We start from the raw sequence: 9,503 nt of genomic DNA on the forward strand, positions 1-9,503 counted from the left end.
AATGTTGAGAACTTATTAAAACATATTCCATATATTTCTAGTTGCACTTTATTTTACAGTATGTGTACTTACAGCGCATTTACCCACAAGGTTAGGTTTAGGGGTAGTGTCTATTAATTACCCAGTAGTGTTATTACTACATGTGACGGATGTTAATAAGTATGTACATGTACTTTATGTAAATACTTTAATGTATTTCACTAATCATCCTTTCTTTCAATTTTTATTGATTTTCTTAGTATTAATTTGTCCACGAAAACCTCATCATTTTGTTTTATACCTTATTTTTGCTATTTTTGGAAAAAAGTTTTATATTTCTCTTACGTGGTGACATCATTTCTGTTCAGCCCGCGCTGCTTCCTTAGACCGCATTGAGCGCGCTGAGAGGAGGTAGGCAGTCAATGGTGCTCTCTCAATATAGACTTATAAAAGTTCTAAAAGTCTGATTAAGCCAGTAATATGCATTAATATAATTGTTCAGTGTTATAAATGTATTGAGAAATGTTTTGCGTATGGATGGATTGGATTTAGTAGTTTAGTAGTTGCCATGTAAAGTGGTTTGAGTATGTGTGTGCGTATATGTGTGTGTGCGCCAGCAGAACGTGGTGATTAACAAATTAAATAACTGCCTTTAATTTGTGCAGATAAAAATCACAGACAGACTGTATTTCTCATACTCTGCTCTTTAATCCATCCAGGTACGATTTACATTTGTTCTTATTTTCCAATGTATTCATTTTGTATTAATTTGTTCTTTTTCCAATTTATAATCGATTGAAAACTAGTCTATTTTGAATGTTTGTAACAATTAATTTTGCACTTAATGTTATTTATATGTTTTGTGCATTTTGTTATCACTGTAATGTTTGCTTAGACCGCATTGAGCGCGCTGAGAGGAGATAAAAATCACAGACAGACTGTATTTCTCATACTCTGCTCTTTAATCCATCCAGAGGGCCAGAATAAACTCCACAGCAGCAGCATTTCCAGTTGTCTCCTTGTCTTCTGTCACACAACGCAGATTGAACAGTAGCCAGAATTGGGCTGGTTACATTGGTGCCGTGACCCGGATGGAGATCAGCTCGCTGCAGATCTTCGTCCAAGGATCAATGTCGTTTGGTCGCCGGTGGGCGCTGCACTTCAGTCAAGGTTTCAAAGAACAGTAACACAAAGTAGTGCATTTTTGCTGAATTGGACATTTCACTACATGATTAGTACAAAGTGGTTCATTTTCATTGAACTGGACGTTTCACTACATGATTAGTGTCACTACTTTTACTTTTTCTCATTTTATATCTTTTAATCATTTTGTTGTGTTTACAATGAGTTTTTTTTTCTTTTTCATTTGAGATCTACATTACTCATTGTTTGTTGAATTACATTAATGAGAAAAGATGGCACATGGTTACAATATGGACAATTTTAATGCTGATGGTAACATGTCTGATTCAAGTTTTGGTAGAGGGAGACTTTTCAGTGATCGTACATTTACACCTGTTACTGGGAGGGGTCATGTAGAACAAACGCCACCTGAATTTTGTTCCACACGAGTAACTGAACAAACACCTAGTCAGTTACGAGGTAATCCATTATCAGTCTGCCCAGACTTAAGTGATCCAGCATGGTTTAATCTCATAACGCACATTGCCCAGGAAATAGGACAGACTATAATTTCTGCTCAAAGTGGGGTAGCGTATGGGGAAAGAGAATCCAACAATGCACAAACTCGAAGTTTAGGTGCAGGTCAGTCATTCTCAGAGGCACCCTCTCTTAATTTGACGGGAGTTAAATTAGTCATGCAGTCCGAAGCAAAAGAGCCCCCTGCCTTCCGAGGAGATGGAACAGATAAGTTCAGTGTGCATGAGTGGGAGGATTTAATGGACACTTACCTGCGGAAAAGAGGCATTCCATTGTTGGAACACTATAATGAAATCCTTTCAAGACTTATGGGTAAAGCCAAAGACATTGTTAGAATTACCCTTCGCAGTAACACTTCCCTGAGACCCTCTGAAAACCCCAAAGTGATATTTGATATCCTGAAACAGCATTTCAGTGAGGTCAGATATTCTTACATGCCCTTAGCTGATTTCTACAGCACAGTACCTGTTGCGGGAGAAAATCCAGTTGAGTACTGGGTCCGTCTAAATAAGGCTGTCGATGTTGCAGAGGAGGCTTTGACCAGGCTTGGGAGACAGATGGATAATCCGTGCCAGGAAGCAGCCATGATGTTTGTCAAGCATTGCCCGGATCCAGCCCTGTCAGCCATTTTCCGCTTAAAAGCACCTGATAAGTGGACTGCGAGTGAGGTACAAGAACATCTTGACAGATATCAGACTGAACAAAAGGAACAGTTAGCAGTCAAATCCAAGCGTAACTTTGCTGTGAGAAATGCTGCAGCTCACACTCAGTCACCTATGGAGGGTGAGGTCGCAACCAGCACTTTTCCTGTTGTGTCATCTGATAACACTAACTCTAGCACCCCATCTCATCTACAGAATGATGATAACTGCATGAAGACGCTCATCAGTCTACTTGATCGTGCTCTTTCCCAGAATAGTCAAGCAGAAATGAGGCACTCTCGTCCAAGCCAACCACCTATGAGAGCATGCAAGGTGTGCCATTCCTCTGAGCATTCCACTCTAGCACATTGTAGACGGCACAGACTTTGCCTTGCCTGTTTCCAACCCGGTCACATACAGAGAGATTGTGCAAAAATCCAACCCAGCAATGGCAAGCAGTTTGTACAGCCGCCTCAGAGTTCACAGACTTTAAAATAGTCGGCCCACACCTGGAGAGGGGACGTGTGGGTAGAGTGGAACAAACCCTCGAAAATGCAGACCCTAAGCAAGTTTATGAAAGTGCATGTGCACAAGCTCCAGCTGAAGTTAAAGTGATTGCACAGAATATGCAAACTCTTGAAGTGTTTGATGAATTGTTTTATGCACCCGTCTGTGTCGACAACAAATTTCAGATGATGGGAATGTTGGACTCAGGATCTATGGCATGTACTTTCAGTGAAGCAGTAGAGAGCAGAATGCTGAGCGAAGATGTGTTGCCAAAGCCTACACCATTGCCACAGGAAATAATTTTAATAGGATGTGGAGGTAAAGCAACTAAACCCAAATGCATGTATGAAGTTGAGCTGAAGGTGTATGGTGAGAGATGTTTAGTACCTGTTCTAGTCGTGCCAGGACAAAGAGATGATTTGATCATTGGTACCAACGTAATTAAGTTCATCATGCATAGGATGAAGATCAGCAATGATTACTGGAGGATTTTGTCTAACCGTGTCTCGGAGCCATCATCATCCTGTGAACAATTCTTGGATGTTATGGCAAATACTTGCCGTTGGAGAGGTGAAGATCCACCCGACAAGGTTGGGACTGTTAAGCTTCAGCAGTCAGTTACACTAATGGCCAAACAAGAGCACCTTGTCTGGGGACGGCTGCCGAGTAATGCTGCTATGTCACCAGGAAGTACTGTAATCGTGGAGGCCACTTCTTCTAGATCCATGCCACGGGACATCATCATTGGCCGCGTTGTTACACCGTTGTGGGGAGACCGTTGGGTTCCTCTAAAAGTTACCAACATTTCAGACAAACCAGTCACCCTCAAGAGGAATCGTAAGCTTGCAGATGTGTTCCCGTGTCTAGCTGTAGAAGATTTTGACCTGTTGCAGGGTTTCAGTCATGCCCAAGTGCCAACATCTGAGAGGTCTTCTCAAGCTGGTGCTTCAGCTGATCTTAAACAGAGACTAAAGGCTGTAGGCCTCAGTGACATTAATATTGACTTATGTTCTGTCAAGACTACAGTAAAAGAAAAGCTTGTCCAGCTTCTTGAGAACTACAATGATGTATTCTCCAAACATGCTCTGGATTGTGGGGAAGTCAGGGATTTTGTCCATCGCATTCGCTTAATAGACGAGCGTCCATTTCGACTGCCATACCGTCGAGTACCACCTGGTCACTATCAAAAGTTGCGCCAAGTTCTTTCCGAAATGGAAGAGCAAGGAATAATTCGGAAATCAGTGAGCGAGTATGCTTCGCCTTTGGTTCTAGTATGGAAGAAAGACGGCGGCTTGAGGATTTGTACAGACTTTAGATGGCTGAACGCCAGAACCATTAAAGATGCACACCCACTCCCACACCAATCTGACTGTCTGGTTGCCTTGGGTGGAAACACTCTCTTCAGTACTATGGACTTAACATCAGGCTTTTATAACATCCCCATGGCTGAAGAAGATAAGAAGTACACAGCATTTACGACTCCAGTAGGACTCCATGAGTACAACAGGATGCCTCAGGGGCTGTGCAATAGTCCAGCATCTTTTATGCGTATGATGTTGAGTATCTTTGGAGATCTGAATTTTAGTAGTTTGCTGTGTTACTTAGACGACCTACTGGTGTTTGCACCTGATGAGAATGCAGCTCTGGAGCGGTTGGAGGTAGTATTCCAACGATTGAGGAACCACAATCTCAAGTTAAGTCCGAAAAAGTGCCATCTGATGCGGGCCTCTGTTAAGTTTTTAGGCCACATCATTGATGGGAATGGTGTTTCTGTTGATCCATCAAAGGTTGAAGCTATAGCCAAACTGTCAAAAGCTGACCTCATGGATGAAGATGGCTGTACTCCATCTGTACGGAGGATTAAGTCTGTTCTGGGAATGATCCTCTATTACCAGCACTTCATCCCAAATTGCTCCTCCATAGCCAAACCACTCTTCTCCCTAACAGCTGGGCAGAAAAGGAGAGCAAAGGTCAAAACCGAGGCTAAGGCTGGCACATACAGAAAGCTCAAGCCAACGGACTGGACTTCAGAGTGTGACGACGCTCTCTTTAAACTAAAAGAGAGCTTACTGCATAGTGTGGTTCTAGTACACCCCGACTTTTCTCTTCCTTTAATCCTGTCAATTGATGCTTCTCTTGATGGACTCGGGGCTGTGTTATCGCAGATACCAGCAGGCGAGGAGAAAGCCCGTCCCATTGCATTCGCAAGCAAATCTTTAAGCAGTTCTCAGAAGCGGTATCCAGCACACAAGCTCGAGTTTTTAGCGTTAAAGTGGAGCGTGTGTGAAAAATTCAGTCATTGGTTAAAGGGCCACACATTCACCGTGTGGACGGACAATAACCCGCTCACATATATACTAACGAAGGCTAAACTCGATGCTTGCGAACAGCGTTGGGTGTCTAAGCTTGCGGCTTACTCCTTTGATCTTAAGCATATTGCTGGAAGAAAGAACACCGTAGCTGATGCTTTGAGTCGGGATCCTTTTGCAAAAACAGTCAGTCACAGACTCATCACCGAGCAGTATGGCAGTTTACTCACTGAGGCTGAAGGTATTAATGAAAATGGAATTCAAGACACTTTCCGTTTGCAAGTAAACAGTCTCCTTGTGTCATCGCAGCCAAATTATCCAGTGTCTTGTGATCATACAGCAGTTGGAATTCATTTGAATCTCCATAATCAGTGGGAGACCGTAACTGAGCTAAGGGCCATCCAGGCAGTTCAGTCCATTCAGGATGCAGTAATGCCCGGATGCAATGCAATTTCAGAAATCCCTCTTGAGAAGATCCAACAGGACCAAGAGTCAGATCCAGTAATCTCAAAAATTATGCCCTTCCTGAGACAAAAGAAGCGACCATCAAGGCGAGAGAGGGCTGGAATGGATGCCAGGGCATTAGTTCTTCTTAAGCAATGGGATCGGCTGAAGATTCAAGATGGAGTAGTCTATCGTGTCTCTAAAGATCCTCTAAGCCATCACAAGAGGTTCCAGCTTGTACTTCCTTCTAGTCTCAAGGCTAAAGCTTTAACTGGTGTACATGATCTGGCTGGACATCAGGGACAGTCAAGAACTCTCCAGCTAACCCGAAATCGCTTTTTCTGGCCTAGAATGGAGCGTGACATAAGGGAGTATGTCAAGTGTTGCCAGAGATGTGTATTGGCCAAAACACCAGAGCCATCTGCTCGAGCTCCACTTGAGAGCATAAGAACTTCTGCCCCTATGGAGTTAGTGTGTTTGGATTTTTGGAGTGCTGAGGACAGCAAGCAGCGTTCTGTAGACGTATTAGTTGTGACGGATCACTTCACAAAGTTGGCCCATGCCTTCCCGTGTGTAAACCAGAAAGCAAAACAAATTGCGAAGAAGTTGTGGGATCACGTCTTTTGTGTTTATGGTTTCCCAACACGCATTCATACGGATCAAGGAACCAACTTTGAAAGTACCCTCATAGCAGAACTGCTCAAGCTGGCAGGCATTGAAAAGTCACACACTACAGCGTACCACCCGATGGGAAACGGTGGGACAGAGAGGTTTAATCGGACTCTGGGTAGTATGCTTCGCTCTCTGCCTCTCAAAGAGAAACACAAGTGGCCTGAGCAGATACAGACTCTGACGTTTGCATATAATGCCACAGTACACGAGACCACTGGTTACGCCCCATTCCAGCTGATGTTCGGCCGCATTCCAAAGCTTCCTGTTGATGTCATGTTTGGGCAGGTATTGCATGACTCTGTGATTGTTGACCATGGTAGCTATGTGAAAACACTCATGTCTTATCTCCATGAAGCAGCACACATTGCCCAGAAACATGCTGAAAAAGAACAGAAAAAGCAAGCAAAGTGTTATAATCGAAAGGTAAAGGGTAAATATTTGAACATCGGAGACAGAGTGCTCCTTGCAAACAAGAGTGAAAGAGGAAAGAAAAAGCTTGCTGACAAGTGGGATCCAACTGTCTATACTGTAAAGGATCGGAACCTTCAAACCAACATATATAAACTCACTGACGAGGAAGGAAAATCCAAAGTGGTGCATCGAAATTTGATTCTTGATATCAGCTTCCTGCCTGTTGAATCACCTCAAGATGACAAGGACATACAGTCTAATGCCGTGAATATGGAGAGTGAATCTCGCGTGTCTGAGTTGTCTGACTCATTGGAAGAGGAGAGTTCTTTTGAAAGAACGAGGGCATGGGTGCTTGATGATCAAGAAGAGATTGGAGGTCAAGAGTTTATGGATGATGATGTCCTGGAATCTGATCATTCAGTCCACGGTCTGAGTGTCTGTGACCAAAATCCCAGTGATAATGAGGCTGTTGTGGGTTTTGATCAAGTATCTGGCATAGAGACTGAATCCCCTACTAGTAATCCTGACCCTCAAATAGAAACTGTGAACGACTCTCATGCTAACAGCATTCCTGACACACAAGCACAAATTTCTACTGACACACAGGGTGTTAGAACCCGTGCAGGAAGGGTGGTCAAAAGGGTTAGCCGTTTAATTGAGTCAATGGCGCAGAAACCATTTTATGGTCAGAAAGTGGGGTCATCTGTAGCAAGGAGATCAGGGTCATTTCTTTCTTTATTTTAAAAGATATTTGTTCCTATGAAAAAACTGTAAGAATATTTACAAAATATGAATTTCATGAAGTGTGATATAGACCAGATTGTTGTATGTTGTACAAGGCAGCATACTGTTCTGAGAATGTCTGAGACTTGATCAACCTTGGACTTTTCTTGACCTGTAAAGCGGGTAACTTACTATGTTGAACTGTGAATGAGATTCATTGAAAATCTGGTTCTCTGGGATCAATTTTGTCATTTGGTCAGGATATTAGTGAAATTCAGGAGGGGTGAATGTGACGGATGTTAATAAGTATGTACATGTACTTTATGTAAATACTTTAATGTATTTCACTAATCATCCTTTCTTTCAATTTTTATTGATTTTCTTAGTATTAATTTGTCCACGAAAACCTCATCATTTTGTTTTATACCTTATTTTTGCTATTTTTGGAAAAAAGTTTTATATTTCTCTTACGTGGTGACATCATTTCTGTTCAGCCCGCGCTGCTTCCTTAGACCGCATTGAGCGCGCTGAGAGGAGGTAGGCAGTCAATGGTGCTCTCTCAATATAGACTTATAAAAGTTCTAAAAGTCTGATTAAGCCAGTAATATGCATTAATATAATTGTTCAGTGTTATAAATGTATTGAGAAATGTTTTGCGTATGGATGGATTGGATTTAGTAGTTTAGTAGTTGCCATGTAAAGTGGTTTGAGTATGTGTGTGCGTATATGTGTGTGTGCGCCAGCAGAACGTGGTGATTAACAAATTAAATAACTGCCTTTAATTTGTGCAGATAAAAATCACAGACAGACTGTATTTCTCATACTCTGCTCTTTAATCCATCCAGGTACGATTTACATTTGTTCTTATTTTCCAATGTATTCATTTTGTATTAATTTGTTCTTTTTCCAATTTATAATCGATTGAAAACTAGTCTATTTTGAATGTTTGTAACAATTAATTTTGCACTTAATGTTATTTATATGTTTTGTGCATTTTGTTATCACTGTAATGTTTGCTTAGACCGCATTGAGCGCGCTGAGAGGAGATAAAAATCACAGACAGACTGTATTTCTCATACTCTGCTCTTTAATCCATCCAGAGGGCCAGAATAAACTCCACAGCAGCAGCATTTCCAGTTGTCTCCTTGTCTTCTGTCACACAACGCAGATTGAACAGTAGCCAGAATTGGGCTGGTTACATACAGTAAGTACATACTTGTACATACTTTACTTACTGTAACATGGTAATAATTACTATGGTACCATTGGGGAAAAAAAAGGTGTCAAGTCTAATTAGTCAAGTGGAGTAAATCCTGTAATCCCTTTTATGGAGGTGTGAGGATAGAGCTAAGTGTAAAAGACTGAGGCACATGCAGTGGAAAGCTGGATGAAGAAATCTCACCATAGGTAATGTTTTTCTTTAATGTAAATGTTTAAACAATCTACTTTCTATCAAAAAAGAAAACTATTAGTCTTCACTGTTTCTGACACAGCAACAAACATTGTCTTTGAAATGCATGTTTTGAACGTTCAAGTCCTCCTGGGAAACTCGTATTTACGAGTTGGTAGTCGTGTAGGGCAGATCCGTTCAAGTCACTTCGTCGGTGTGCCTTTTACTTGATTACACAAAAATACAAGCACTTCTACTTATAAAAAATAAGGAACAAAACAATGTGCACCAGGTGCGTTTTGCTTTTTATGTTTTTTAATTAATTTATAAAGCCACTGGAAACTTTATCGTTACATATTATATTGTTATATATTATAATGCTATCATATTTTGTGCAGGCAATTAGCTTAATTCGTTGTAAATAAAAAAGCCTGACAAATATTCCGCCATGTTTCTCACTGACACGCCCCAAACTCGGACAGATCGGGGCTCTTAAAGGAAACTCCGAGTTTACAACTCGTATTTACAACATTGTGGTGGCGTTTATGAGCGTTCAACTCGTAATCTACGATTTTTCTGACGTGTCTCTGAACGCACCCGGAAGATTTGTTAAAAAAACTGCAGCGAAATATTACGTAGAAACATTGTAAATAATGTAAATTTTAACGAATATCCGAACTGGGCGTGCATTGGAGGCCCGGAAGTGTCTCTAAATGTTCTGACACGGTAAATAAAATATTAAATAGCTATTACATTTCAAAGTTTCAT

This window comes from Chanodichthys erythropterus, chromosome 17, assembly GCF_024489055.1.
Source record: "Chanodichthys erythropterus isolate Z2021 chromosome 17, ASM2448905v1, whole genome shotgun sequence".
In the NCBI taxonomy this organism is placed as follows: Eukaryota; Metazoa; Chordata; class Actinopteri; order Cypriniformes; family Xenocyprididae; genus Chanodichthys; species Chanodichthys erythropterus.